This window comes from Choloepus didactylus, chromosome 13 (assembly GCF_015220235.1).
Source record: "Choloepus didactylus isolate mChoDid1 chromosome 13, mChoDid1.pri, whole genome shotgun sequence".
NCBI classification, from domain to species: Eukaryota; Metazoa; Chordata; class Mammalia; order Pilosa; family Megalonychidae; genus Choloepus; species Choloepus didactylus.
In genome coordinates this window covers 91,741,049-91,766,798 of record NC_051319.1, presented here as the reverse complement: position 1 = coordinate 91,766,798, position 25,750 = coordinate 91,741,049, and the positions used below count along the sequence as shown (strand labels likewise).

At 39.1% G+C, this 25,750-nt stretch overlaps 1 protein-coding gene across 1 annotated transcript in view; it reads left to right on the top strand.

Annotated features, from left to right (window-relative positions):
* DPYSL3 (dihydropyrimidinase like 3) overlaps positions 1 to 25,750 on the top strand; it is a 129,920-nt gene that overhangs the window by 1,003 nt on the left and 103,167 nt on the right. The gene's annotated exons all lie outside the window — the stretch shown is intronic.

Sequence of the window (25,750 nt, the reverse complement as noted above, 5' to 3'; positions counted from 1 at the left end):
GGGCCGCCTCCTCTTTTACTCTTCAAACATCAGCTCTGTCCCTGAAACTTTTGGGTGTGGAGCCAGTAAACTAAACAGGCAGACCTATGCTATGCTTCTGTCGGAGCACTGCATTTCACATCTGTGTCTGAAAAGGGTAAATTTGTGTACATAGCTTGGCACAAGACTGGCTACCACAGGGATCCAGCTGCCTGTGGTAGAATATCTTTGTATTTTTGGAAAATAGACTGGAGTGTTAAATGTGCACATTAAACTAGCACAAGCTGCAAATTCTTCTTTGCTGTGCCTACATGTGCCAAAAGCAAGTCTTTCTGTATGTGTATTTTTGAGAAACTCATGTCACACTCAACTGTCTGAAGGGATGGCATTGAAATCCAGCTTGTCCCAATTTATTTGTTTATTTTGTGAAAAATCAGAGAGGTAGTTTAGAAAATTCAGGGCCTGGGACAAGGCTGGAGAATGCAAAGTTCAAACCGATGCTTTGGGGTTGGGAAACAATAGTAATCAGATCTTGTCACCCTTGTGTAGGTAATGGCCACAATATCCATTTGCATATCTTGTTGTGGTGCTAATACTGTTATGAATAACAACCTAAATGGACATGTCTGCCTCAGAGCAATTACAGTTAATGCTTACCCAGATTTTAGTCGCTTTTCCATTAAAATGCAGTGAGCCAGTGAGAAGACAACACATCTCTCCATAGTCTGATTTATGAAAGTTTCAAAAAACAAACCAACCTTTACTCACACCAAAGGGGAAAGCACTTACTTGCATTGGTGCTGTTTAAAGGAGCCATTTGGGAAACAATGCCAGTGTTCCTTGGAGTCACTCATTTAGGTTGTGATTTTCACAGTCATCCTTTGAATATGGGATTCCTCTAGGCCCTGCTAACATGCCCTTTTAGGAACTTCTGATGTTTTGGAAGGGATTTGGCTGATTTCTAAACTCTAGAATGCCCTGTAGAAAAATAATATTGCCTCTCTTCAGGTCTAACTTGATCAGTATGGAAATGTTCCCTTCCTGTCACTAAGGGGTGGGAGAAGTGATGGAAAAGGTCAGTAACAATTGCTGTGAGTCAGTGCAATTCCCTCTGCTGGAACACCCCTGATGTAAGTCAGATAATATGCCTGGTTTGCAAGATTTAAGAATGGTAACCAGAGAAAAGGAAAATGTTCTTTAAACCCAGTAATCCTCCTGCTTTCCTCCGTTTTGCAAACCCTATACTTTTGGCTCCTAATTGAAAAATAATAATACAACCTAGGCATCAGCAGGATTTCTAGTGCTCCATGGTTATTTGTAGATTCAGGCTTGCTGTCAGCTTCGTCTGGCACATGTTATTATCTCTAATTTGGTTGAACTACACTGTTAGAAGAGACCACAGAGGTTATCTAGTTCTGTACTTGACAGTTATTTCCTTGAGAATAGGAATTGTGTGTTTAGATTTTCTTTGTGGCTAAAATGCCTGGCACATTGTAGGTGTTCAGTAAATATTTGATACATTAAACCTCCTCAATTAAGCCGTTTAGTGACATAGATGCAAAGTGAATGTCTAGCCTCTGCTTAAATACTGCTGTTGTCAGGAGCTCACTACCCGATGGAGCAACTTTGGACAACTTAATTAAAAAAATATATTTACATAAACCCAAATTTGCCCACAAATTATTTTTAGTCCTGATTTCTGAAACCATAAGAATAAATACATTTCGTTATTCTGAGTATATTTTAGTGATTTTAGGCATGTGGGCTCTTGTATCTGTCTGGAAAGGCTGGGCAATGCCACAGTAACAAACCACCCTCAAATCTCAGTGGCTTAATCAAATGATAACAGTTTAATTTTTGCCCATTCTTCTTGTCTAACACGGGTCAGTGGGGAATCTCTGTTCACTGACACTCAGAGGTTGATGGAGGCCCCATCTCTGCACATCCATGGCAGGAAGAGCATGTGGCAAGTTGCACAGATTCCTAAAGTCCTGCCCAGAAGTGACAAATATGACATGCTCACATTTTATTGGCCCAAACAAGTCATATGTCTGTGTCCAACTTCAAAGGGATTGGTGGAGTACAGTCTTACCATGATTCTGTTAAGACAGAAACTAAAAATACTTGGTGAAGTGCTCTAATAACTCTTCCCAATCTGGAGACAGATATCTGGGGTGAGAATTGGCCCAACCCTTACTAATTCTGTGATCATAAACATGTAACTTGGCTTCTTTGTGTCTTAGTTTTCTCATCTGCAAAATAAAGAAAACAGTGGCTATATGGCACATAATGAGTACACAGTATAGATTCACTGTTACTATTACTCTTCCATTGTACTGCCCTTTACATATTTCAGGGCAATTATCACATTCTGTCTCAATTTTTCTTATTTAGACATGTTATTTCTAACTTTTTGACTCTTTATTATATGAAATCTTCACCATTCTAATTGCTTCTTCAATTTATACTATATTTTATAAATATTCTTCCTAAAATACGTGCCCAGAACTGAACCCAGTGCTTCAGATGGGATATGGCCATGGCAAAGTGCATTAGGTTATTTAATTTCCTTGATTTATATGCAGCAAATACTTCTGTTGTACAAGATTTCACCCAGTAATTTGGTATCCACTTCCTACTATTGTCTCCATACTAAACTCACTGTTGTTCAAGACTTTGGAATATTTTTCACATAAACTGTGTGAAAAAAAGTTAACTATAGAATTGTATTTTTTTTTGACTATATAATGTTTATCACCATCATCGTTCATCTTTTTATTATATCAAGAAAATTTTGAACCTTAATTTTATGATACAGCACCCCCACTCCCTGCTTTGGACCATCTGCAGATTTGATAAGTACCACTTATTGAACTCTTCTATCTGCCTAACACTATATATGTGTGTGTGTGTGTGTGTGTATGATTTCCTCTTTTTTTATTAAAGAAAATATCTTTATAGATAAGGAATCTGAATCCCAGAGACTTCAAGTATTTAGCCCCAAATCACATAGATCATAAGTGGTGGAGCCAGAATTCAAACTCTGATTTTCCCGATTCCAGAACCCATTCCCCTTCCAGACCGAGAGGCTGCTGCTTTATTTAATTCAGTTTAGCCTGATCATTGTGTCTGCTTCTGACATGTTAACTTAATGCCGGACAAGGACAGATAAATCTTCCTGCCTCACCTCTAGAAACTTTCCTCCATTTTGCCACCAGCCCATTACCTGGGATATTTTGACATCAGTTGCTCAACATTTGAAATCAGTTTCTGCAAAATTCTTGTTCAATTCATCTAAGTTGATCATGAAGCTATCAAAAGAGATTTTTTTTTTCCAAATGACTCAAAATATGCTTTGATTCTGGCAGGCTTAACTATTAACTACCACCCTTAAGGAAATGAGTTTAGTCAATAAACAAATAATTATAAAGATGTTAAAATAACAAAAGCATTTAGCAAAATAAAAATATAAAAATACCTCTGAGTTATACTCTGGAGTGCCACTTTATAGCTTTGAGGCTTCACTGGCTGTTTACGTTGTGGGTCTGGACCTACCTGTATGTTAAATTACATATTTGGATTTTTCTAATGATAATTATATTGTCAAAAGTCTACATGATTAGCTCACACTTTCTGTTTATAATCCTTGACATTAAGTGCATAGAGAAGCAATTCTAAGTAAATATTTTTCAACATATTTCAAGTTGGTTTTCCACGCACACCGAATTTTCTTACCAATGAACAAATTACTGAAAATGTATGTTTGTGTGGGGATTATGATGCATGGTCTGCCAAGAGCAAGTGATACTGCAAAGACATTGTCATCCAATGAAAACAAAGTAATTGGCATTATTATTACATGGGCCTATTGACAACTCCCTATCTGGAGCTGTGGGTCATTTCTAGTTCCCTGCTTTCCACTTTTGTCAAGTTGTTTGCTTTGTGAAGTTGGCAGGGGTTCTGGGTAGAGGGGGAGAGAATTTGATACAAATAAGGTGTGGTTCTTACCTTTTTACAATTGGTCATTTGACTTTTGTTCTGGGCTAAAAAGGTTTTCAAAATGATTCAGAGAGATCAAAGTTCATCTACTTAATCCTGCATAGCAGAAGAAAGCTGGAAAGAGAATTCTTGGTTCTATAAACGTGTCTCTAGGCATCAAAATCTAAGCTCTTTAGTGTAAATGAATTTCACAAGGCCCCTCTGACAAACTAAACTTTGCACCTAGGCCAGGAAAAAAAGACTCCTGCTTACCTGGCCCTCAGGCTACACTCAAATCTGGGAGCATATTTCCTTATCCAAACTTGGCAGTGTTTGAAACCTTTCAGGACATTGGTTTAATTTGAAAGTAGGCATTTGAGGAACAGAAAAAATGAACCTTCTAAGTAATGCAGCGATTGGCAGCGTTCCCTCAAAGTAATGGTCCCTGGAGGCAGGGTTTCGCTGATGGCTCTTGTAAGTAATGTTTGAGAAGGCCAGAGCACTGTCTGTGATGCTTTTCTGTCAGTGATCCTACGGCTGATTCTCTTTGTGATTAATTTCCACTATGCATTACCCGTACAAGTAATGTTCCTGTAAGACAGTGGATAAAGCTTCCTAGGAATAGGAAGTCTGGCCGAGGCCAGTGCAATCTGTGGCTGGAAGTGCAGCCCTCCATTTTGCGGAGTAGGTAGGAGATCCATTCAGATGTGGAACTGCTTTTTATTTTTTTATTTTTTATTTTATATTTTTAGAAAAGTGAATGCTAAAATTTATCTGTCCTCTAAACATGGAATCATATGGCATTCAAAAATAGTTACATGCCATCAAAGAACAATGAGATGAGGCAGAAGCCAAAAACAAGCCTGGAAAAGCTCTTGTCTCAGCTTTGAGACTCAGCTTTTATACAACTGAACAGCTTGGGCAAGTCACCTCTGCTCTCTCTGAGCTTTAGTTTCCTTATTTCTAAAGGAGAGCCAGTAGGTCACTATGGCAGTGGTCTATAAACTTTTTTGATTGTGCATCTCTATCTGAAATTTTTTGAGCATGCTCTATCTCTATATGCACACACACACACATAAACTATCACACTATTACTGTATTAATATCTTATTGCCATTATAAAATAATCAAAAAAATAAACTAAAAAAGAAGAGATATCATAATAAATGCAAATACATGTTCTGGTAGTTTTTTCCCTGCACCCCAGTGAGTCGTCTTGCCCAACCCAATTAGGTGAGCACTTGGAAGCCCATGATCTCTAGACCACATCTATAACAATCAGTGCTTGTAAATATTATAGTCATTAATGAGTTCACTGTCAGTTTGAGTTCTTCAATGATATTTGCTCTTTTATGCACCAGGTTCTAAGAGAAAAGTTTAAAACTGGTGACTATTTGTGGGGAGGCTACAGACCAGGTGCTGATTAGTGCTTGGGTTGCTCTTATAAATATATGGGTGGGGTTGGGTGTGGCTAACAAGGAGCACCCAAAATAAAATGAACAGTCTCTAAATCTTCCTTTGCTCACTCATTTTTTCTTTAAACATTTGTTCAACAAACATTTTTTAAGTACAAGCTCTTCAAGTGCACAATTAAAAACAAATGGAAAAACAAAGATGAACCAAACAGACAAATAATGGGAAGACAGAAACTCCGTTTCCTCAGTATATCCCAGCGAAAACTGCTATTAACACATTGGTGTATTTTCTTTTCATCTCTGTGTGTATGTGACACATACGTACTTTTTTTCAAAATAAAAGTAAGAACATGCAGCATTTGTTTCCTAACTATTTTGTAAACTTAAGTCTTTATGGCATCTTACAGAACATTAAAGGTTTTCTAATGCGTAATTTACAATGGCTACATAGTACTCCATTGTGATATATCATATGTTTACTAACTCCTTTTAATTGGGCATTTATGTTTGTGTTTTCAGTTTTGATTTCGATTTTACTTTCCTTTCTTTTGCTATTATGCCAATGCTGTGGGAAATCTTCTAGCTAAATCTTTGTGCATATTCATTTTCATTTCCAATGTAAAATTCCTAGAAATGACCACAGTGTGGTCCTTTTCATGCTGTGGGAACCTGCAGCCTACTTGAAGTCTCAGGTGCAGGGCTCTAAGGTACACAGCCAGGGGAGACTTTGGGAAAATTCCGTATGAAAGAGGAGTGCAGCTTGAGTTGCATCCCAGGCAATATTACGCAGCCCAAATTGCTCAAGCAGATGGGATGAAGGGCTCAGAAGTGCCAGGTTGTGGGGACAAAGGAGAATTCATGGGAAAGGGAAGAATTTTTAAATCTTAGCAGGAGACAACATACAAAGAAAGTTAAAGTTGCCAAAGGAGAGCTATCAAAAGTCAGAACAGAATTTTTCTCTACCAAAGTAGTTTCAGAAAAAATTCTTCGAATTTTACTTTTCCCTGAGTTTAAAAGCACATGTGAGGTTCAAGAGATGTGTTCTAATGAAAAGTTACATGTATATAATACTTATTATGCAAGACAAAGCTGTCTCTAAACCTACAACAACTCTACAAATAGGTATTACTATCCACATAGTCTAGAAGAGAAACTGAGTCTCAGAGAGGTTACTTGACTTACCTATGATCACACAGCTAGAAAGTGACAAAAGCAGGATTTACGCTCAAGTGCCATCTGATTGCTTTCTATATACCACCATGCTGTTCTTCTCTTGTATTGGTACAAACTAAGTCTCAGTGCTACGTGGGCTTCGGCACCTAGAACTGGCTTGGCTAAGAGAGTTACTGCTTTTGTTTCCTAGCTTCTAAAATAAATACCATACTATGGGTTGGTTGGCTTAATAACAGGAATTTATTGGCCCATGATGTTAGAGGCTAGAAGGCTTGCTTCCTCCTGGCCCGCAATCTTTGGGGTTCCTTGGCTTTTCTGAAACATGGCAGTACACCTGGTGGCATCTTCTCTTTTCTCTTCTGGGTTCCATTAACTTCTGGCTGCTCCCCATGCCTTCTCCTTCTGTGTCCAATTTCCTTTGCTTATAAGGACTTCAGCCATATTGGATTAAGGCCCACCCTCATTTGGTTTGGACACACCTTTAACTAATAACATCTTCAGAGATTCTATTTATAAGTGGGTTTACAGCCACAGGATCAGGGGTTGGGACCTGGACATGCCTTTTATGGGGGGCATGATTCAATCCTGAATAGTTACCCCAAATAAATTGTGGGAATACCTGGAGAGTGAGGGCATCAGGCACACAGAGTAAAAACAGGGAAGCAGAATTTGGTCAGGTGCAAAGGGTGAACACAGCAGTAAAAGCAGAAAAGATCAAAAGCTGTGAGGCCCTGGAAAAGAGCCAGGAGGTAGAGAAGGGAAGGAAGAAATGGAGAGGGTCTCAGACAGTTGTCATGATGTACCCCCAGTGATAATTTTTATTGGCTGCTGTGGCTTGCTGATGGGTCGACCTGATTTAAAATCACCTGCTACGGGAAGATATTCAAAGCCTGTTGGCAGAGATAGGGCTCAAACCCAGGTCTATATAATCCTGGAACCCATACACCACTCTTCTAGATGGTCTGCATTAAAAGCAGAACCAGCTGGCTTATTTCCAAGAAGCTAGATTATGTTCAGAGAGAAAAGATATAATGCTTGCATTGGGTGAGAGGTGGGCTAGGGAGGGGTTGTTTTTCTCTGGATAATATTCCCACATCCTGTCATATAGACAGAGATAAATAGAGGCAATGAAATGGAAAGTTGTGTCTAAATGGATATAGAATGAGAAGGAAAAAATACAGTTGAGGAATGATTATATCTCATTAGATAGGGAGGAAGAACTTTCCAGAGATATAGTTCCTTCCTATGCACCATACAGGGAGAGGTCAGGAAGTCAGCTAGTGCTACCCTAAGAGAATTTTTTAGTGAGATTGTAAGTTTGAGAGTAGGGAATTTGAAATTGGGGAGAGGGTGTTTGAAATGAGGACAGTGTGTCTATCAATGCACTCAACCACCTAAAGGTTTGCAAACAAAGGGTTAGATATTCCTCAGTTGTCTAGATCAGAGGTTTGCAAACTATTTCTGTGAAGGGCTAGATATAAAATATTTTAGGCTTTGCAGGCTCTGTTCAACTGCTCAACTCTGAATGGCAAAAGTAGCCATAGACAATACGAAAAGTGGTTATAACAATAAAACTTTACTTTAAAAAACAGTGGGCGGAAATTGGCGCATGGGCCATAGTTTGCCAATCCCTAGTCAAAGATAAAAGGGCACGTGTGTTTGTGTGTGTGTATGTGTGTGTATGCTGGAGGGGCAGGGTGAGTCACAGCAACTTTTCAATATGAAAAGATTCAGGAATTTGGAAGGAGGTATGGTCATTAAGCAGGATAATCTAAAAGGCCCAGAAACATTTGTTCCCCTTTCAAGATCTGAGGTTGGAGGAGGAAATTAAAAATAAATCTATGTTTGACAACAAAGGTGAGAACAATGCAAGATATTTTAAAGAATACAAATGAAGTGGAGGCAAGGCTGGTGAAGAACAAAGGCAGGAGAGAGGGGGAGGTTGAAGAGGATAAACTGGAAATGACAGTGGGAAAGAAACAAACGAGAAGTCCAGGTGATTAGGAAGGAGGGGGCCAAGCTTAAAATAAGGGTTTGCTGGAGAGCTACAGAAAGGAGAGGCACAAAGGCAGTAAACAGCTGGAAGCTACAAAGAAGAGAGTTAACGGTGGGAAAGAAGTCCTCTTGGAGTTGTTAACAGAACCAGGAATTATTAAATGGGGGAGAGGGCGAGTCTCACTCAGCTTTAAAACCATTGCTAACAGATTAGAAATGTGGAGGTCTGGGAGCTGAAATGATGACTCATCCAATAAAAGTGTGATTAAGAATTTGCAGGAAAGGGTATACTTGGGGAAGTTGAGCCTATTATCTTTTTGGAAGATGTGCGCTTACTTTTCAGGAAACCTGTCTCAGGGGTCAGGAATTTAGCCAGGGATAGATCCATTTGAGGCATTCACTGAGAGTTGGTGACTGTGCATTCAGTCTTTCATTCATTTTTTCATCCATTCATGGATTCAACAGATATTCACTGAGTGTCCAGCATAAGCCACTTCCAAGGTCTCACAAGCAAGCAGAGACCTATAAGGTACTTGAAGGGATCGTGTGGAAGAGGTGATGGTGGCTTCAAAAATGAGTGCTCAGAAGAAAGCCAGTGGCACATATACTCAGGCCCAAGGAGGGAGAAGTCTGGACCATTCAGAAATTTGATATTTATGAAGAAATTTCATCACAAGGGAGATTCATCCAGCTGGACTGTCGAATCTCAGAACTGGAAGCCTCTTCAGAGATCCTTTTGTCCCACCCTTTCACTTTATAAATAGAGAAAATGATGACACAAAAAGGGACTATGGATGAAAAATAAAAATTATGGGGTGCTGATTAAATACCAGGCACTGTTTTAAGCACTTTATGTTTACTAATTTAGTCCTGTTTGTAAAAAACCCTTGGAGAGAGGAGCTATAATTTTACCTTCTTTACAGGGTAGAGAGATTCGGTCACTTGCCCAAGTTACATAGTTAGTTGAAAGGGGTGGGGTGGGGCTAAGGCTCAAGTTCCCAATTTTCCAGCCCAGTGCTCTTTACCCTGTAGCCAATAGCTCAGCTCTGTAAGGGCAGGACACTGCCACTTTCTCCTGCCTCTTCTTCCACAATGTCCACCACATCCACGTGCACTCGGTTTATTTAGTGTAAATTAATTGAATTAAATTCCCCTGCTGAATAATACATAGGAAACAAAAGTAAGGACTAGAATTATTTATAAGAAGTCACCCTATGTATTTTAATATTAAGTATATAAAACAACCACAATACTCTGTAACAGGATATCGTAAATAAATTATGGCATAGTCATATGATAGAATACTATAGAGACACTGAAAATGATGTTGGAGAAGAATAATGGCACAAGAGAATGTTCCTGCTTTATTTAATCCCTCGGCCTTGCGAGAGAAGGGAAACTGAGGTCCAGAGAGTGTGAAATAACCTGCCCAAGCTCAAATAGCTAGCTAAGCCAGAATCCTATTTAATCCCCAAATCTGTGCCCTTAGCCACAATAAAAATTAAATGGAAATGTAACAAAAATCCCAGCAGTGGTGTGTTTCTGAGTATTAGATTAATGGCTAACTTAGGTTTTCTTCTGTTCCTTTAGCTACATTTTCCACATTTTCTTCAATGACCTGGTCTTGTTTTTGTGATCAGAATAAAAGCAGCATATTTTCTCTTACAAAGATGGGAATCCTGCTCTAGTTAACCTCAAAACACAGTTGGCTTAAAACTAAAAGAGATAAAACCTCTCACGGGAGAAAAAAAAATGGGGCCGCAGCAAAAGTAAGGAATGGTGTTGGCTAAAAACCCTAAATGGAGCTATAGTTTTGTGGTTACTTTCTTTACCTTCTCAACATTTGGGAACTATTAATGGATGCTGACCACTTCTTTCCCCTAAATAAGCATTTCCATTTCCCAGGTCTTTGCAAAATTCTTTCCATGATTTGAGCAATAGGCTAACAAGCTGCACCAGAGCATGTGCAATTGAGGCTGGTGCTATGGGACACAGTGGAGGCTGGACACATTAGGTTATTTAAGTTATATCCCTCAATTCGCTAACCAGTATTTGAAATGTTACTTTGCTTTCCTTTCCAAAGATTGCCAGATACCACACTTGCTTAGAGCCTGATTCTGTCTAAACCCTGGGGAGTTTCCAGCAAGGAGTTGAGAAATCACTCTCATCCATTGTTAGGAAAAAAACAATATTAGTTTGTTATTGTTTGTTACTGTTGATAGGAACAACCCCACGAAAACTAGTTATTGTCTCTAAGGACATAGATTGTTGATATTTAATTCCAAATTTCCTCTTTCAAGCCCTGTCTCCTCAGGCCGTCAGCAGTGATGTGGCTCCACAATAGCTATAATATTGTCATAATTTCCATAGAAACCGTCTGTGGAGCTGCAAACACAGGATTACACCCTCCCTGCAGGCTGAGGCAGGAAGGCCAGATGGGATATGAAGGGGAAAAGGCCCTCAGTGAGACATAAATCACTTGGTGGGTGGGGGCGGTGAAGGGGGAGGAAACCACATTAGGAGGAAAACTGCGTCTGGGGCCGTCTTTGCCGCAGGGTGAAATTCCCGAAGGAAGTGGCTGGCAGGCTGGCTCCTTTCCAAAGGCAGTGTCTGGGCCTGGTTACAAGCTTGGACCATGGTGTTAATGAGGCCAGAGACAGAGATTTCTCCCCGTATGGGCTGCTGATTTCACCAGACGTAAGGTCCCGGGCAGCTCCTGTGTGCTGAGGACAGGGATGGAAAGTAACAGTTAGTGACGACCCTATGTGCCAGGAGGGACCCTTCTCATGGATCTCTCACTGGACTTTCACAGCATCCCTGAGGGGAAGATGTTATGATTCCCGTTTTACAGATGAGGTGACGGAGCTCCTCTCACTCCTATTTTGTTCTTCTAGCTTTGTCTCCTTAGGTCTCAGCTTCATTTTAAGTGTTTCCAGGGATTCTTTCCTGAGCCCTTGAAATGGGCTGTGTTACTAAAAGCCCCTCTGTGTGACACTTACCATTCTGTACTACAAATGCTTGTTGACGTATTTGTTTCCTGCTAGACTGGGAGCCCCCCTGTGGGCAATGCTCTTAGCACCTAACACAATGCATGACTCATGGTAGGTGCTCAATACACAGTTTTGAATGAAGGAATCAATAAATGAATGAATGAATAAGTAAGTTTCAGGAACTTGTTATAAATTTATCTTTTTCAAAATTGTTTCCCTAGGGGGTGAGCATGGTGCCTGGCATATAATAGACTCTCAATAAATATTTGATTAAAATAATGAATGAATAAATATCACCCAGCTCAGTCATCCCAAGCTTTTCTCATTTCCAACCGTGCCTTGCATTAGTTGATAGGTGGTCGTTGTCACATCTGGGCAGGCAATTCAAAGTGCATGGCTTCCTGGTGCTGGCTTGTACTTTCTTGCTTTTAGAAGTACCTCCCATTAAACAACAGTTCTTATGCATATATGAGGATGTCCCCAGCCTGGTGGAAAGAGCATTTGTCTGAGAACCAGGAGAGCAAGTGAGAGAGACAACAGTTCTGTTACTCACTGTGTATATTGGACAAGTCCCTTCACTGTCTGAGCCTCAGTTTCTCTATTTTTAAAAAAAGTGAGTTGAACTAAATTTGGGATTTTCTAGCAGCACTCCCTCTTTTTAAAATAAAATCAAAAGTAATCTTATGTGTAATCCCACTAAAAATGGAACTGCTTTGACACAGGCCTTCTCCAGCCTTCCTAATGTTGGGGTTGCTTCACCCCCAACCCTTGGTAGTTTCTAAAGAAGGTCAGTGGAAAACTAGGACCTTGGGGCACACAGCTTAGAACCCACCAGAACAGATTACATTTAGGACCTTTCTGGCTCTAAAGTTTGAAGAGTCCTAGACATAAGGGTGGAAGGCCCTAATCTGTCTACTTTGAGTATTACTGATTTTGAATATTTAACATATTTGCAGTCAATGGTTTCGGCTGGTGCCAAGTCGAGTTTATGGGATGTGACCTGTGCAGTCACACAGGGTCCCAGGCTCAGAAGGGCTCCCACTTTTAGTGCTCTGCTGTCTTGAAATTCTTAAAGGGCCCACATTTTCATTTTTCACTGGGCCCCACAAATTATATAGCCAGTGCTGAGATAGTGGTATGTGCCATCTAACCTAACGAATAGGCATCTTGATAGAGAGGAAAGAGTATGATTTGGGGTCATGATTTCTGATTTCTGGACCCAGAATCACAACTTTCACAAAGGGTGAAATAACCTTCAAGCAAGTAATTTCACTTCTCTGAGCCAGCTTCCTCATCTGCAAATTGGGAAAAATATTTCCTTTATGACTGGGTGTTATGGTATTCATGGTGATAGCTACTATTTACTGGGTACTTACCAAGGGCTTGATAAATTATGTTGAGAGAAGCAACCCATGGGCTTTGAGTACCCCTGCATGTTCTTACTGGGTTATGTTAAGAATGCAAGGCCCTGACTGCTCTTTACCTGGATCATTTCTCAAGATTGTAATTGCAGTGAGCAGTCTTAAGAGATGAGATGATACCTACTCAGACAAAGAATAGTCTTGTTTCGGCTTATTATAAAAGTAGTGAATCCCTCTAGTTCAGTGTTCTGTAATCTGAGTGACTGAGTGTGCAGGCATCTATTATGGGCCCTTTGTGTCATCCCCATGAGACTGTGGAGGCATGGGCAACCAGTGAAAACCAACATGAGACTTTGGCTTATGCTGTTTGTCGTGAGTAATATAGTCCTTTGTCTCTGGCCCAGGAATCTCATGTCTTCTGCCAGCATTTATATTAGTAACAGGCTTCCTTGTTAGCTTCTAAGTAGGGTAGAATCTCAGACCCTCCACAGTGCTTGACATATTATATGTATTATATTACTCATCGCAATAGCCCTAAGAGGCAGTTAATTCTTGTAACCATATTCCATATTTCATAGATAAGAAAACTAAAGTTCAACAAGTTTCAGTAATCACACAGCTATTATGTGGCAGAACCACTATTGAACTAAGGTTGGCCATACTCCCAAAATTACATCCTAAACTATACTGTTTTCCCTCTCTGAATCCAATGAGACAATGACTGTGAAATACTTTGCAAACTCTAAAGCAGTACACAAATATGTTATTATTAATAATAAAAATATAATTTTGTGGGCACTAAGAAATCAGTACATTTCAATAAATACGTATCGCAGTCCTACTTCCCCAAAGCCGTGAAAGCTGCCTGTTTAAACTTCTGAGGAAAACCTGGGTTTAGAAATGGCCATGCTGCTTATTAGCTGTGTGACATTTGGGCAAAATATTTAACATATCTTTATCAGTTCAAGTTCAGTCATCAAATCAGACACCATAGTAGCTACTTCAGATGGGGAGAGTCAATACAGAGAATTGATTATACAGATGTTGGAAACTGAAAAAGCAAAAAGGGAACACTGACATGAATCCAGAGATGATAACTGGAGGATGCAGCAACTACCCTGGGCTGAATTAACAAATGGGAAGAAGGAGGGCTGCCAGAATGGAAAACTCAGAAGGGCTGCTCTGTGGGGTTGGTGCTCAGATTTTTGAGCAGGGAGCTCTACCTGCCTGTTCCTGATACTCCTGAGAGGATGTGGCAGAACTGGAGGTGGAAGAGCCCAAAGAAGCTGGAGGCAACTGCAACTACAGATGTGGTGCTGGCAGGAACAAGAACACAGGAAAGAAGTTCTGTTTCCCTTCTTTTAGCCTTCTCTTCTCCATAAGAAACTAGCTGGTTAAGGATTCTGGGTCAAGTAGTTTGCAGAGTCCCAGCCCCAGTGTCACAGAGTAGAGATCAGAGAGTATAAGGTTAGGATGCCTTGGAGCTGAGAATTGGTAGGCAAATAGGCACAATTGCTGTCCCTGGATCATCCCATATCTGTAAAACAGGATACTATCTACCCCATTGTGCTCCTTTGGAGGATTAAGCGAAGTAACCATTCAGTTGCTTCAGACTCATTGCAAGGCCCAATAAATGTAAGCTTTTGTTATTCTTATCATGCAAAGCCTGCATTCTGTATAACCTGCCGCCTTTGCCATTTTCCAGCGGGACTTGCTTACTTCAGGGATTATCAGAGCATCTGGGAAGTTGGCCTTAGTAAGCTCCATGTGGAGAACAGGCTTCAGGATTCAGCACTTGCCCTTGTGAGTCAAGATGGAAACCCTTTCCCCAGAGATATTTAATTAGCTGGTCGTCAGAATGGTATTAATAGATGAATTGCCTGTCTTAGATCAGATCTGTAGTTGCTCTTATGTGGGGATTCTCGGAGTATTTGATTTGTCATTCTCCTTCCTCTTTTTCCCAAAATAAGGCCCCCTTTGACTTTCATTTCTTTTTTCATTTTCCTTCAGCCAAGAAAAAATGCTCTTTACTAAGTTAGCAAGATTATCTTTGCCAAACAGCTTTTCTATGCTCCAGAGCATTCTGCTGCTGCACCCTCTCAAAATATACAAAGGGGCTATGGTTTCAGTTTCAGCAACACAGCCTGGTAATTAAGGAATTTGTGGTGTAAAGCCAACCAGGATTCAAATTTTATTAGCTCAGCATTTCATTAGCTCCATGACCTTGGCCAATCTCTCTGAGCCTCAGTTTCCTCATCTGTAAATGAGGATGATGGTGGTATGTATATTATATGTATGTTGGGAAAAGAAAAAATAATCTTTGTAAAGCCCTAAACCCAGTGTGCCTTCATATTTCATAAACCCTCAAAAAATGATAGCTATTATTACTACCTATCTGTACTACTTTTTCCCTCTTATGAATTCCTGATATACTCAAAGATGAATTTATTAATTTATTCATTCCACAAGTGTTTTTCACCTATTTGATGCCAGATATTGGTGAAGCAATAATGAGCAAGATGCAATCCTAATCTGGAGAAAATAGAATAGAGTTTCTGCCTTCAGTGTGCTTATGGTTTAGGGGGCAACGGGGAGGTTGGACACATTCACAGACACTTACAGTATAGAGTTATAATGAGAGTTATAATGGGAGTATGCACACAGGGCTGCCAGAGCTCTGAAACAGACACAGCATGAAATCGGGACTTGGGGGGACATGGAAGTTTTCCCATGGCCTCATAAACTGAACCATGAGAATGCACACTTGAGTTGGCCTGGCAAAATATGCATGTGCAGTGTGATGATGGAAGTGTATGCTGATGTGTGGGGCTCAGGGGCTGGGGGTAGTTGTTACAGGTGAGAAGCTAAAAAGGCCCAAATATAAAAGGCCCAACAGCCTGAACTAGTACAGATTGTGAGGACATAAGTGGGTCAAGAGGCAAAGGCAGAGATGTCAGCCATGGAAGAGCTTTGCAGGGCCTTACAGATCATGTGCGCTGGACACAAACCTTGTGGACCTTCTCCGCTTCTCTTGGCTGCCTCCTTCCTTCCAAGGTGCCGTCTGTGTCTCAGTGCACACCTCTGCCACCACGGTTGCTGGTGTTTTGGTTGGGCTCCCTGAGAAGGAGACACAGGTTTGCACAGCTCTCATGGCCCAAATGCTGAGCTCTAGGAATGCTGGGTCCCCTCACTTTCAGACTGCGAGGGTGGGAAAGGTAGCTCTCTGTGGGGTGAATCTTGACCAATGGAAAATGGGGCTCGGCAGGTGCACTTCCCTTGCTTTCTCCCTTCCATGGACTACTCCAAAAAGAGGTTGCCCCTTGCAAGCCTTCCAGAGAAGGCCCACTTGCTTGACAAACATGGCTATGAAGCTGTGGCCAGCATGGTAATGGATCCTGAGACAGTACTCTGCCTCTGTCCTTACCTGGTTTCCCTTATTTCTTCATCCTCGCTGCGCTGGGCTTGCAATTCCACAATAAATCTAAGCACTTTAATTCTTGCTTCAAACTTTAAGTTCTGGAAGACCTCACTAAATAACCATGTTAAGGAATTTGAAATTTAGGCTGAGAGCAATGTGGAGGTATTGGATGTTTGGAGCAGCAGAGTAATTCACTTTGGGGTTTTAGAAACATCTCACTAGTTGATTCCAGATTTATGCTTAATACAGATATTGTACTTGTTCCATATGTTCATTTTATGTCCCCAAGATCCCAAGGGTTTGTGAAGCTGAAGTGTGCATCTCCTTTTTGTTCCAACATAAGAGCAGCACTGTTTGCTATTATGTACTGATGCTGTCTTCTGCGCCAGATCCTTGGCCAAACATGGGGTCCATTTGGCCAGAGGGAGGGAAGGAAACAGGGCAGTTCAGGAAGGAAGTCCATAAAGGCTTGGACAAGCAAGCAGAAATGAACATGGGGTGTGCGGGGAGAGAGGGAGGAAGCAGTGTCTGAAGCCCGTGCTGTGGCTGAGTCCCGGAACACGGGGATGGGGGTGGGATGGGGGGGCCAGAAAATAAAGTCGTAAGACAGCAGGCCAAGAAGTCTGGGACTGACCCAGTCTGTGCTGGGTTATATCTCACGATCAGGGAAGGACTAGGATGAATGCAATGTTAGAGGCTCTGGATTTTGGCAGAAGTGTGTTTATCAAAATATTCCGCTGTGTAACTAGGCAGAGGTGAACGAGGCAATCTTCCCCAGGCATAGCCTGGAATGGATCTGCAGTACTCCTTACTGTGTTCGGCTTCTGTCCCAGGTGGGCGATATGCTGTGTGGAGGCACAGAGAACCACCTACTGGTCGGCAGGGACAGAAGAACTCAGAGGAAGGTGCTGTTCTTTGTTGTGCAGCAAGTATAGAAATATCTTTTCTGGCATCTGCAGCACCCAAGATCTGCAGGGTGTACAAAGGTTCTGATGGCATAGGGACATAATTAGATGTTATGGCATCTAACCAATAACTAATTTTCTCGTTTTTTACTTAGATACACCTGATTTTGTTGGGGGGGCAGTGTGCCCCATTAAAAGCTACGTTTTTCTATCCTTCCTTACAGATGTGGGTAGCTATGTAACATAATCTGGTCAGTGAGGTGGAACCAAAAATTTGGTTGAGATTCTGGGGAAACTCCTAAAAAGGAGAACATTCAGAGTAGTTATTTGTTGCCTTTTCCTGTCTCCTTCTTTCCTGGAACATGGATGCCATGCCCCAAGGTGAAACATCCTGTGACTCCAAGGCAACAATCCCAAACTGAAGTTAGCTGAGCAAAAAGGTAAAAAGAAGCCCTTGGTAGCATCATGGAGCTGTTATCAGTCCATGGATCAGCCCCTCCTCCTGACTTTCAGTTACACGAGAAAAATAAAATATCCAGTTTCAAGATACCATTTTGGGGTATGCGTGCTTGTGTGTGTGTATGTGTGTGTGTTTCTTAGATGTTATGGCATTTTTCTACAAATAATTAATTGCTACTTCTTTCTTACTAAGACAAACCCTGATTTTGTTCAGGGGAGCAGAATGTCCTGCTAAAAGCCCACATTGCAGCCTGCACACAGCTGAATGCAAGACCTAATTGACATTGATGCTATACAGCTGGGAGATGCAGTGAAAATAAAAAAGTCAGAGTGTATATTTAAAAGATCTGTGAATCCCCTTTAGCAGACCAATGGAGATGAAGGGAATGTTTGAAGCCCTGAGAGATGGAGAGATGGGTTATTTAATGCAGTGGGTAACCCAAGATAAATTCTTCATTGAAACATGTTTGTAAGTACAGTAATTACAGTGAGAACTCAACTGCTTAGGGCCCAAGAGAAACGGATTCTGGTCCCAGCTCTAAAAAGTCTCATTGTGATTTTGGACCAGTCATTAACTAAGAATAGTTTCTTCAGAAAATGGAAGCAAATAAAGCCTCCACTTCAGTGCTATTGTGAAGATTAAATGAAATATGTAATAAAAATAATAACAATAGCTCCATTTAATGAGTGTTTCCTGTATTCCAGGCACCATTTTGATCATTTACTGTATCATTTCATTTAAAACACAAATTATTATGATTATCTATTACTGTAACCATTTTGTAGACAAAGGAAATGAGGCTGAGACTAAGTAACTTGTCTAAAGTGATAAAACTTCTGGAGTCAGAGTTTGAATCCCTGCCATTTGACTCCAGAGCTGCAGATCATATTCTTAAGAATACACGCATCATGGGAAAGAAATTTTGTAGAACTGTAAACTACATACAAAAGGAAGATATTGTTATTGTGTCTCTACATTTGATTTGCATGGATTATTGAGAATTAGAATATAATAAAAATATGCTAAACACCAACTTGCCCTGAATGGTGTTCGATATTTCTTTTAAGATGCTAGGAGTCTTTCAAAATCTGATATAGTTACAGAATCATTATTCCTTTGTGAGTGATCTTATTTTCTCTCTGCTTGCCTTTAATCTTTTCTTCATCTTTAGAGTTTTGCATTTTTAGTGTAACACATTTAGTTGTGGGTATATTTTTATTTTTCCTTCTTTGGACACAGCATACTTCCTGAATCTAAGGATTTGCATCTTTCAACAATTCTGAAAATATCTTAGCCATTATCTCCATGAATATTGGCTCTCTCCATTCCCTCTCCTTTCTTGTCTGGGACACCTGCTAACTTTATGGTGACCATCTCACTAATGTCTAGGTCTCTCAGACTCACTGTCATATTTTCCATTTCTTTTCATTCTTTGCCGCAATATGGGTTATTTGTTCCTATTTACATTCCAGCTCATTAATTCTCTCTTCAGAAGTGTTTAATCTGCTGTTTAACCATCCACTGAGTCTCTCATTTCATTGGTTAACTATTTTTTTTCATTTCTAGAAGACATTTTTATCCTCCACCCTCCTTTTTTAAAATGTGCATTTTCTGTCTTGATAATCTCTTTTTCTTTTCCTGTACTTAAGTATTATTTGTACTGGAAATTTCACACTGATTTTATCAATCTGATTATTTTATTATATGACATTTCATTACATGAAGTATTTATTGCAAGGTTATTTTCTTATGTGTTTTGTAATTTTTAATTGTGAACTGATATTAGGTAGTGCTTTTACTGGAAGAATCTGATGATTCTGGGTCCAGAGTATCTCTTTCAAATGGTTTTGTTTTTGCCAGACACCCAGCAGTATCTTTGCCATGACAGTTTTTTAAATCATATTTTTTATTGTGTAATATAACATATATGCCTAGAGGTGATAAATTCCCAAGTGCAATTTAAAAAGTAGTTAAAGAGCAAATTTCAAAGAATATTATGGGTTACAGTGCCACAGTTTCAGTTATTTCCTTATTGTGAAATATAACTTATATACAAAAAGGTGATAATTTTCAAATTACAATTTAATAAGTAGCTATAGAGCAAATATAATTATTTATAATTATTAATTTGTAATTACAAAATTGTATTTCAAAGAATGCTATGGGTTACAGTTCCACCATTTCAGTTCTTTCCTTCTAGCTATTCTAACACCCCAGCAACTAAGAAAAAGAAAATTATACAGAGATTCAGTATTCATAATCCTTTGTTAAATTCCATCGTGTCTGTTGCTACCCCTTCCTCTAGTGTAATCACTTTCCCAATCTTCAGGGATGTCTAGGCAGTGACCACCCTAACTTGTTCTTGTTGAAAAGGGGTGTCGACTTTATGAGAAAAGAGGACATAACTGTTCTTGAAGAGGCTGTTGTCTCCGGGTTTTGGGATGCCGTGACCATTTTTAATGCTAATATCTCACTTTAGGAATTTCTGGTGATTTAAAATCAAATCCAAACCTGTGTGAAGTTTGTCCCATTGTTACAAATTCTCAGAGGAAACTCCCCTACATGTACTGCCATCAGAAACATGGACAGAGGCAAACTAGTTCTATGCCAGCACCCTATATTGATGAGAAGATATTCCTAGTTTACTTTTTCGCTGAGAGGCCAAACATTACACAGCGTCTCTGTTACCATTCCCCTCTCATTGGTGTGGACCAAAGGCCCTCATCTCTTGTACTCCCTGGAGCTTTAAAACCAAACCCTTGGCTACCAAAATGGGCAAATTCCCTTAAGGCAGCCAAGGCTCAGCTCACCTGATTACTTTTATTTTCATTTCCCTTGTTTTGGCTCTAATTTTGCATCTAAGTATTTTGTGTTAGAAAGCCAGATAAGCTAACTTACCATATTGCTCCATACTCATCATCATGAACATCAATTAGTTTATAGTCATAAAAATTGTTCTGTAAGCCTTATATCTGACCAGACCCTGGATAACAGGAAGTTTATATTATTTCAAATAAAATCAATTTGTTTCTTCTTTTAATTAGGTAGCCAAAGGATAGTTGGTATAAGGGCTTGATTTTCCATTCTAAAATTTCAGATTAATTCACATACTTCATTTAATTCTGAATTGCCAAAAGGGGCTTATGGCCATTTGTATCTATTTGTATATCTATTGTAAATCTATTCTGACTCTAGCTCCTCCACTTACTGGCTCTATGAAGTGGTCAAGTAACTTAAAATTATTGTGTTTCAGTTTTCTCAGTTGTAAAAAGGGGCACAATCATGGTACCAACTTTGGCAGTTGTTGTGAGAATTATATAAGTTGATACATGAAAAGCACTTAGAAAAGTTCCTGGGCTCATAGCACTTAAACTTTATATCTTGTCATTATTACTGTTATTATCTGTAGAATCAGTATAAAAATTATACATTAATTTCTGAGTATGTGTTCTGTTTTTCTATTTTGTGTTCATGCTCTCAGCCCAAATAAGTTAGCTTCAGAACTTTTTTACTATAATTTTCCCCTCCAAAAACCTTAAGAGTGTTTTCACCAGTTTGAGTCATCTTCCTCATTATGATCACATGTTAAAACAATCCTTTATGTGGGATGAATTCTATAGCTTATAATTACTTTGATCTTTCTACCTTTCCTAATATGCCTTGTATTTCTTCTTTAGTTTAGCTTTTATTTATAAACTAGCTTTGAAGCTCTGCTTTTATGCATTCTTTCAAGAAGTTCTTTCCATTCCCTTGAATAACTTTCCATTTTGAGCAATTTTGTGATTTTGATCTTTCTATTATGTCTTTAGCAATGATGATCCAATTGTGTCAAATCCAGGAATGGTCTCATTAATCTCGCTATGGATGCTGGCTTTCAGGTCTGAATACCTTTTACAAAACTTGCCTTGGCTTTGCTTATGAGATGACATTTTAAAAAACTTTATTTCAAATAATTACAGACTCACAGGAAGTTGCAAAAATAGTATCCAGAGTCCCTTGAACACTTCACCCAGCTTTCCCTAATGGTGACATCTTATATAAAAGTACAATCAGGATACAGAACTATTCCATCACCACAAAGGAACTACTACCATCCCATCCCACCACTATAATTGTCACACTACCCCATCCTTGTCCCCTGGCAACCACTAATCTGTTGGCCATCTCTATAGTTTTGTTTTTCATTTCAAGAATGTTATATAAATGGAATCACACAGTATGTAAACTTTTGAATTTTTTTTCACTAAACATATGCCCTTAGGATCCATCCAAGTTGTTGCTAGTATCAGCAGTTTGTTTATTTTAATTGCTGAGTAGTGCTGCATTGTGTGGCTGTACCAGAATTTGTTTATCCATTCAATACCCCTATTGAAGGACATGTGAGTTGTTTCCAGTTTTTTGGCTATTATGAATAAATCAGCTATGAATATTCATGTATAGGTTTTTGTAGGAACATCAGTTTTCATTTCTCTGGGATTAATGCCCAAGAGTACAATTGCTGGGTTGTACGGTTAGTGCATGTTTACTCTTATAAGAAACTGCCAAACTATTTTCTGGAGTGATTGTACCATTTTACGTTTCCATGAGCACTGTATGAGAGAAATGCCATTTTTGATACATAGATACCCCCTTCTTTAAGAAAAGCTAATCTATGAAAATCCTGATTTTAAAAAATAAATGACTTTTTGGGTGATGAAAATGTTCTAAACATAGATTGTAGTGAAGGTTGAATAACCTGTGAATACACTTACAAAGCACATTGTACACTTTAAATGCGTGAATTTTTAATACGTTAGTTATATCTCAATAAAGATGTGTAAAAAATAAAGGAAAAAAAAGAAGGGATATCTATTAAAAGAGAGGGATTAGATACATTACTAATTAAAACTAGTACAGGCATTATGTACAGTGCTTCAGTATACATTACTATATGTAGGCCCTATATAATTATATATTATGCCTCCCATTCATAGTAAACATTGTTGTAATAAAAGATAGTATAGAGTGGTTAATAAGGGTGAGGTTCTGGCTCCACACTCCTTGAGTTCAAATCCTGACCTGTTTGCCAACAAGCAGGTTGTTTAACCACTGTCAACTTCCACATCCTTTTTTGTGAATAGGAATCATAAAAGTATCCTCTCATATGACTATTGTGGGGGTTAATGAAATAATGCATATAAAAGCACTTAAATGCTGGCTAGCACATCGGTATCATTACTGCTGTCATTAAATTCACATAAAGAAATTTTCTTCTTAGAGTTTGTAACTGCCTGTTTATAGTGTTATGGGAAATGAGTCTTGGATATAAATGAAAGATGGCAGATTCTGCCACCGTGTGTATGGGAGGACAAGGGAAGCAGCTTGCATTTGTTGATCACCTACTGCATGCCAGACACTGTACCAGCCACTATTTTGCACATTTGATCCAAACAATGCTACATGACAGGTGCATTATGATCCCCTATTTTATAGAAGAGGAAACAAACTCAAAAAGATTAGAAAATTTCCAGTTTCATGAACACGTGTTTAGAAACCAACTGTTTCTATCTCATTCTAAAGTTCATATTTTTTCCTTCATAGATGAAATAAATGGGTATAAATTGAAGCTTTTCTTTCTTCTTTCTTCAGAAATGAAAAATTAGCATTTCTAAGGTTACTATATTTAAAATATTTTAAATCTACTTAAAAAAAAATTGGAGCTCCCTATAGTAGTTCAGAGAATCCCCAAGGTCTTATTCAACCTGAATTTCCAGCTGGTTAGAGATAGAATCAAAATTTAACTGCAAAAGGCAAGTTTGTTGATGGAAAATTCTATTGCCAGAAATGCTCAAGAAGTGAAGAGATATGTTCTAGAGATTAGGAGAAAAACATGTACCCTATGCTGAGCTCAATTAAACAAAACAAAACAAAAGAACTTTTATTCCAATCTAAGAAGAAAAAAAAATATTTGTAATAATTTGTCATCAAACCATTTTCCAAGTTTATTCATCTATGGATTAGTCTTTGTGTTTTTCTCTTTCTTTTTCAAACTCCTTTCTCTTAGAAACTGCCAAGTGTTGTAATAATGGAAGAAAAGAAGGGACACTAATGTCAGCCAACTTATCGAGAAAAACAACAAAGAAAACTTGTTTCCTTTGTAGTAAGCCTCAAAGATCAGGCATCACATTCCTCACATTTATGGAGGAACTTGGCCGCAGGTCTTGGACCCATTGTAAAGAAACATAGAATTTGGAATTCCAGTTGGGAAATTTAGATCTTCCTGATTACTGGATCAAAACAAAGATGAAATCATAACAGGCACTCTCACGTTGATCTAAGTGAGAGAGGAGATCTTTGGATTAGGAACCTATGATTTTAATCCCAGGGCTTTAAGTGCCCTGCTTCATGTGCTGACATTTTATAATTTATTTTATTTTATTTACTTTATTTTATTATGAGCAGGAGAAATACGACCTGGTTCTCCTATGGTTAAAAAAAATAGTCTGGGGGTTGAATTAGGGGTTTTCTGAACTATAAGTAGTGACCTCAAAACTGGCTGAAAAACTCCAGCAAGAATGAAAAATGGCATGCTGCGGGTTCCAGGAGGATGCTGCAGAGATCAGCCTCAGATGCATTTCATTTTGCATTGTTATTGATGGCTTAGAAAGAGGATAAACACACTATGACAATTATTATCTGCTGATGTGGGCAAATTGTATGGTATTATAGATACCAGTGAGGAAAGAGACATAGCACAGAGCAACCGAGAGAGATTAGAAATATGGGCAGGAAATGAACAAATGAGATCAGCCAGGGAAAGTGGAGAAATACATCTGGAGAAATATATAATTTGAAAAACAGAGAGGTACTTACAGGAAGGGTCATACTTGGAAAGCAACAATGTTAAATAGGCCTTCGAGTGGTTATCTGTCCTGGATTTATTTGCTACATGATGGAAAAATAACACTTCATATAATCTTTTGGAAAGCATTTCTTCAAACAGACATTTCCATTATCTCATTTGATCATCCACCTAAAGAGCTTGGAAGTAAATAATTTGTTCTCTGTTTAGGAAATAAGGCGAGGTTAAGTGAATTGCTCAAGGTCAAACAATTTGTTAAGAAAATGGACATGGCTAAAACTTGAGTCTCTGGACTCTTTACTCTTTTCTCTTTTTACTACACACCTCATCATTATGTCTTGGAACTAAAGTAATAATTGTGCCTGGTTCAGCATTTACCCATCTGTTTCTGATGTTGTGCACAATTTAATTTCATTTGGGAGTGAGCTTAGTAGTACCAAATCTTTGAACAGGGCACAGATCCCCCGCATCTCTATTTTTCTAGGATAGCATGAGGCAACATATAGTGCCTGATGGATCTTGGGATTAAAAGTCAAAAACCTCTGCTAATGGTGTCACTAACTGAGGCCAGGGGTGCGTCGACCATGTGCTTACTCTCACTTCATGTGCTTCAGCTCTAGGATGGAGAGGGTTGTTTTCTATGGCCTCTTGGAATTGATCTCTTTGCAGATCTGAAAGAAGAATGAAGCTAGTGTATATAGACCATCAGAAACAGAGACCATGAAGCCAGAGAGAGAGAGACATACAAACACCTGGCCTGAGAACACTTATTAGTATATTAATAAGCAGGCAGATTTAAGTTTTCAAGGATCATTGCAAAATGTATCTCAATCTATTCTCTCATGTTCTTGTTATAGAGAGCCTATCTGAGAATTGACTTTCACTTTTTCTTTCCCTTATCTGTCCCTTATGGCAGGTAAGAATCCGGTGTACTAGACGTCTTTTGGGTTTCTGCCTAGACCATACTGGTTCCCTTTTCTCAGAAATGCCTCTGCATCCACATGGGTGGACCCTTCGCAGCCATGTTTATGTCACATGATTCTTTCATCTCTTCACCATGTGACTGGAGTGTAGAGTGACAACTGGCCCAAGAAGAGCCAATCAGATGCTTTCCTATTGGAAACTGGAACCAAGAAATACTCGTTTTATTCTTTCACTGGGATTACAATGAAGAAACTTGGGGATGGGGGCAAGCATGTAGAGAAAGAAAAATGTAGCTAATATAAATAGAAGAA